The sequence below is a fragment of the Coenobita brevimanus genome, chromosome 38 (assembly GCF_032717465.1).
Source record: "Coenobita brevimanus isolate Jiangsu-jjx chromosome 38, ASM3271746v2, whole genome shotgun sequence".
NCBI lineage: Eukaryota > Metazoa > Arthropoda > Malacostraca > Decapoda > Coenobitidae > Coenobita > Coenobita brevimanus.
Window position 1 is genome coordinate 47,315,320 of NC_136991.1, and position 6,000 is coordinate 47,321,319.

A 6,000-nucleotide genomic window follows, 5' to 3' on the forward strand; every position below is an offset into this window, starting at 1 on the left:
AGTTTTCTTGTCATTCTTTTCCAGTCATTTGATCCTGTCATTCCACTGTCCCTGTCCTTCCTTGTTATTCATTCTCTCTTTCTCTCCTACTTCCACGTCTGTCTCTCCTCCTCCTCCTCCTCCCCCCTCCTTTTCTGTGGCATCTGTTCTTTTCCTTCCCTCCTCTCTTCCTCCTCTTCGTTCATTATTCGTACATTTATGCCGTTCCTTTTATTTCTTACGCCTCCTTTGTTCCTTCACCTCCTCTCCTTTCCTGCTCTTCATCCTCCTTTCCTCCACTGATCATCATTCTTCCCTTCCCTGTTCCTCCTCCTCTTACTAATCTTTGCCCTGTCCTCTTCGTTCAACCTCCTTATCTTTTTGCAGTTGCATCCCCTCCTCCTCCTCCTCCTCCTCCTCCTCCTCCTCCTCCTCCTTCTCCTCCTCCTCCATTGTTCTTTCTCCTTTTTTTCTCTACTGTCCAGTTTTCTCTCTTTTTATCCTCTGTGTTTTCCTTTTTCTCCTTTCTTCATCCACTGAATTTTGCCCTTCTAATTTCTGCCTTCTTCCCCCCCTCCTCCTCTTCCTCTGTCCTCCTCCTTTTCCTCTTCCAAGCATTCTTCTCCTCTTCCCCCTTTCCCTCTCCTTCTCCTTCGTCCATGTCCCCTTACATTTTGGATTTGAGACATAAATCAGAGGATACTAACAGTTTCATTAGCCTCATTTACCCTCACTATTTCTGCTGTTCCTTCTAAACAAGTCTTAACCTTAGACTTTATTTGCCTGGTTCACGTTTCTGAGATGCTTTACTGACTCGCTATATTACCAGGAACTTAACCTTTTCAGTTCCATGACGTGCGATGCGGTCCTTACCCTACACTACAAAAATACCAAAATAATACAACTCATAGTCATTTCACTTTGTCCACACTGATTGCCGCGCTTCACACCACAACACACTGACTCACCGCATGTACCACACTATCACAAAACAGTCCTTCAGAATAGCCTGAACAAAAGATCTCTGGGAGCGCCCGGTCGAGGTTGCTGTTATCCTGCAGTCCACAGGTTTCATAGCAAGATGAGGCTGGGGTTGAAAAAATAATAATAACAACAATAACAAGCAGCATGACATCTATATTCCTGATACCTTTGGACTTATTAATTTAGGGTAGGGAATAAATCAAATAAATAAGGGGTTAAGGCCACTCTTAGAGAAGCTTCTCCATCAGGAAACACACGCATTTGCTGAAACATTACACAGATTACAGTATTTCAAAACAATACGTTCATTGTTGCAGAATATAAAGCTGAGGATGCACCGACATTCTCTCTGTTGACTACATTTCACTCCCTGTGGCATGTAATTCTTTGGTCTTTGTGTTGCGATGAAGCTTTGATATCCCTGTGAAATTTGACACGCCAGTAAGCATCGATACATCAGATACGCTGGCTTCCATCATTATCATCATCATCATCATTATCATCATCATCATCATAATCCCAGTCCTATTTCACGCTAATATAAGAGGGTGGGTGCTGAGGGACGCCTTCGTGTGGTGGCGCTGATATACCTGGTCGGCTCCACTGCCCAATTATAGGCTACTGTATGAATGTCCCCCACTCTCTAAAATGTGGGATGGTTGACTGCAAGAGAAGGGCAATTTAACCCTGTAGTCCACTGGGTTCACGTTTGAAATGAACCTGGGGTTGCAGTTGCTACTACTACTTCTACTTCTACTACTACTACTTATACTGCTACTAATGCTACTACCACCACCATCACCACCATTACTACTACTACTATTACTACTGCTACTACTACTACTTCTACTACTACTACTACTACTACTACTACTACTACTACTGCTACTACTACTACTATAAAGGATTGGAGGGATCTAGAAATAGTAGCAGGAGAGTACAAATACATGAACACTACGAGCATCCGATCATTTAACAAGTAGGTCTTCAGCATTTTTGGCTGCACCTCACAGGCCTCAAGATAAAGAAAGCAAGAAAGGAAGTAAAAGAAAGAAGACAGAAAGAAAGAATGAATGAAAGAAAGAAAGAAAGAAAGAAAGCCCGGAAGAGAGACAGAAAAAGAAAGAATGAATGAAAGAAAGAAAGAAAGAAAGCCCGGAAGAGAGAGAGAGAGAGAAAAAAATGAAGGGAGAAAGAGAGAAAGAAGGAAGCAGAGAGAAAGGAAGCATGTCTGAAAGAATATGAGCAAAAATACATTCCATCTTACTCCAGTACTGATAGAGCAACTTAAAAATCCATCCACAGATACACCTACACATCAGCTATGGATCTGGAGCGTGGAAATTGAAATCATAATAGGAAGAGGGTCACCAGGCAGAACACAAATATGGCGAAGTTAGTATCTTTATTGGCTAACGTTTTAGAATTTTCTTAGTCCATCTTCAAAGCCATGTCCAAAGTGCGAGATATGTACACAGTTAAGATTTTTGTCTCGTGGCGATGTATTTTTTTAGTGAAACCCTGACAGCACGCTATTAGTCCGTTAAATTGCCGCGGTCAAAACCTGAGTTAATTCAAGACAAAGACTTTAGTAGCGTACACTCAGGGTTTTACTGTAAAGATTAATCCTCACGAGGCAAAATCATGATTCTGTTCATTTCTTGCGTTTCAGATATAGTTCTGAAGATGGACTGAGAAAAGACCGAAACTTCAGTCAGTAAAGATACTAACTTCGCCATGATGTTTGTGTTCCGCCTGAGGATTCTGTTCCTGTTACTCATACACATGCATCACTCTATCATAAAAAATAATTATAGCTGTCGCAAATATTTAACTCTTCGTTCCACAATATATATACGTAACACCTTCCTACACTACTTTTTCTTTTTCTTCTTTTTTTTTCCAGATAAGTAAAAATGCCATAGATCTTTCACACTTATTCTCCTAGCCTTTCCCCACCCTTTGACTTTACTGAAATATTTAATCTAGAAATTCTTTATCACTCCAGAAGCCATCTTTAATACTGTATTTCGCTGACGGTGTTGTTGACGGTTCTGCCACTTAAGTACTTTCACTCTCCCTATATCTAAAGGTGGTATATCCTTAGCGCCACTTCTCAAGCTATTTACTTTGGCATATTACACCTGAACAGCCTCCTTCATACGTTCTAAATTGTTTTCATATCAGCATATTTTCCATCATTGACATCCGGGAAAATACTGAGGTGGAAGGCCAGAACAAATCGCAGTGTAAGAGGCGCTACGGAACCTGCAATACCACTTAGAATACAGCCCTTGCCTACCTCACTCCACCTTTACCTGATGATGATGATGGCACTGGTGATGATATTGATGATGATGATTCTGACAGGGACGATGATGATGATGAAGACGATTCTCACAGGGACGATGATATGATGATGATGATGATGATGATGATGAAAGTTACAAAACCCATAATTTTGAAAAACAGAAGTACAAACGCATAATTAATATGTCTGGATAAAAAAAAATTCAGTTCTTTCGTTGATACTTCTCATCTCGTTCCCGCAATACTTCCTGGTGTCCATATTTTGAGCATAAAAATATACTCAAGCTAATTTTCTTATCAGTTATTAGTTTTTGGTATGTACATTGTTTAATTTGAAGCCTCTGGATCTCTTTACACACACACACACACACACACACACACACACACACACACACACACACACACACTTCGACTTCACACTATTCTCTCTCTCTCTCTCTCTCTCTCTCTCTCTCTCTCTCTCAATCTCCTCAACACACGCAATGCAAGTAGCTCACAGGCATGCAGATCATAGCCTTAGGTCCAAGCGATGTGGCCTTGTGTGCTTGCGTGCGTGCGTGTGTGCGTGCGTGTGTGTGTGTGTGTGTGTGTGTGTGTGTGTGTGTGTGTGTGTGTGTGTGTGTGTAAACTATGAATCAGTGAAAATCCATCCAGACACTGAATAGAGTTAAGAAAGATAAGCAAAAGATTTATTATTAAATATACATGTAGACTATACTTCATTCATTTTAACTTGGCAAAGATTTTCCTCCCTTTGCGGCCTATTTCTCTTAGCTTTATGGTAGAAAAAAAATACTTCAGCTCTACGTCCTTTTCATTGCACTTCTTCGTGATTAGTAACGTATTCTATTGTTAATCTCTGGCTACAGGTAAGCACTGAATAGGAAGAGACGGGAATTTAAGCCTAGTTATAGTGAACGGAGTATAGGAAGTATGTGAGTGAATGAGACGTGGGGAGGAGTGAGTGAGTAGGTGTTTGGTAGTTGGGGAGGGAGGGGGGGGTATTAGATGGAGGGAGGGATAGAGAAACTGAAGGTAAGGAGGGAGGAGATTGAGGAGAGGGAGAGTAGTGAAAAGTGGAGGGAGGGAAGGGGATGAAAGGTGAAGGAAGGGAGAGAAGAAGGAAGATGAAAGTAAAGGGAAGAAGGAGGGAAGGGAGGAAGGGCGGTAAAGTGACTTAAGAGAGGGAGGAGAGGAGCGACATGAAACGTAAAGTTAGGGGGAGGGCTTAACAGTGAAGTAGTGAAAGAGGAGAATGTAAAATGAAGGGAAGGAAAGGAAGGAAAAGAGAGGAGAAGTAGGGAAGGAAGAGAATGAAATGAGTGGAATGAAAATTGGCTTCGGGTGAGAAATGAAAAGTGGAAATGAGGAAGAAATAGGAGTAAACACAGGGAGAAGGGAGGGAGAGGGAAACAGGAGGGGGAAAATGGAACGGGGGGGAAAGGGGGAGTGAGAGCAGATGGTGGGAATATAATGTGAAATTGAGTGTGTGTGGTGTTGGGGAGAGAGATGGGGTGTGAGAAGCGGAGGGTGGAGAGAGGCTGAAAGGGGGAGAGTAAAGAGGGAGGACAGAGGGGGATGGAGAGAGCGGGATGGGGAGTGAAGGAGTACGGAGAGACGGATGAGCAGAAGTGGAGAAAAAGAGATGGGAAGAGGTGAAACAAGGGGCAGATGGAGAAGAGAAAAGGTTGATGAAGAGGCTGGATGGTGGAGAGTGGATGGGAAAAGATGGAGAAACTGGAAGACGGGAAGAGGAGGAGGAGGAGGAGGAGGAGGAAGAGATGGATGGAAAAAGAGGGATAGGGAGTAATGGGGTATGGGAATGGGGATTTGAGAGGTGGAGAATAGGGTGGAGGAGAATAGACAGAAGATGAGGTGGATGGGGAGTAGAAGGTGATTTAGAGTGGGGGAGAAAAAGGGAGGGAAGGTGGGATGGTGGACAGTGGAGGGGGAATGGGCAGTGAAAGGGAAGAGAGGGGAACAGAAAATGGTGAAGGGTAAGCTGGGTGTAATGATGGGTATGGTGTGAAGGGGTGCGTGTTGGTGGGGAGATGAGAAGGTGAGTGAGGAAATGGTGGGGAAGTGATGAGGAAGTCTGTGTGGGGTCTCTTGAAACTGTGTACCTTTTAGCCTTTTCACTCTGATGACGTATTCGAAATTAACTCTCTCTCTGTCTCTGTCTGTCTGTCTGTCTGTCTCTCTCTCTCTCTCTCTCTCTCTCTCTCTCTCTCTCTCTCCGCCAACACGAGTATCTCTTCCTCTCACATATTAATTTCCTGCTGTCTTTGTTTATTGCTCTTCATAATTCCTTCTTTGTCAATATTATAATCTTTAAACTCGTCCACTGTCTTTCTATCTATCTATCAGTCTATCTGTATGTCTATCTAACTATCTGTCTTTCAATCTGTCTGTCAAACTGTCGATCTGTTTATCTATCCGTCTATCGATACATAGACTCCTTAATCCTGCAAGGGGTGGCAAAAAACAGATCGCCTCCATGAGTTCTGTCCTCCACCATCAAGCTACCCTCTCCCCAACTCACACACCCCTCCCTCACAGACCTCACCACCCCATCCCTCTATCTCATCCTCGATCTTCCCTTCCCCTCCCCCCTACACCACACACACACACACACACACACACACACACACACACACACACACACACACACACACACACACACACACACACACACACACACACACACACACACACACACACACACAC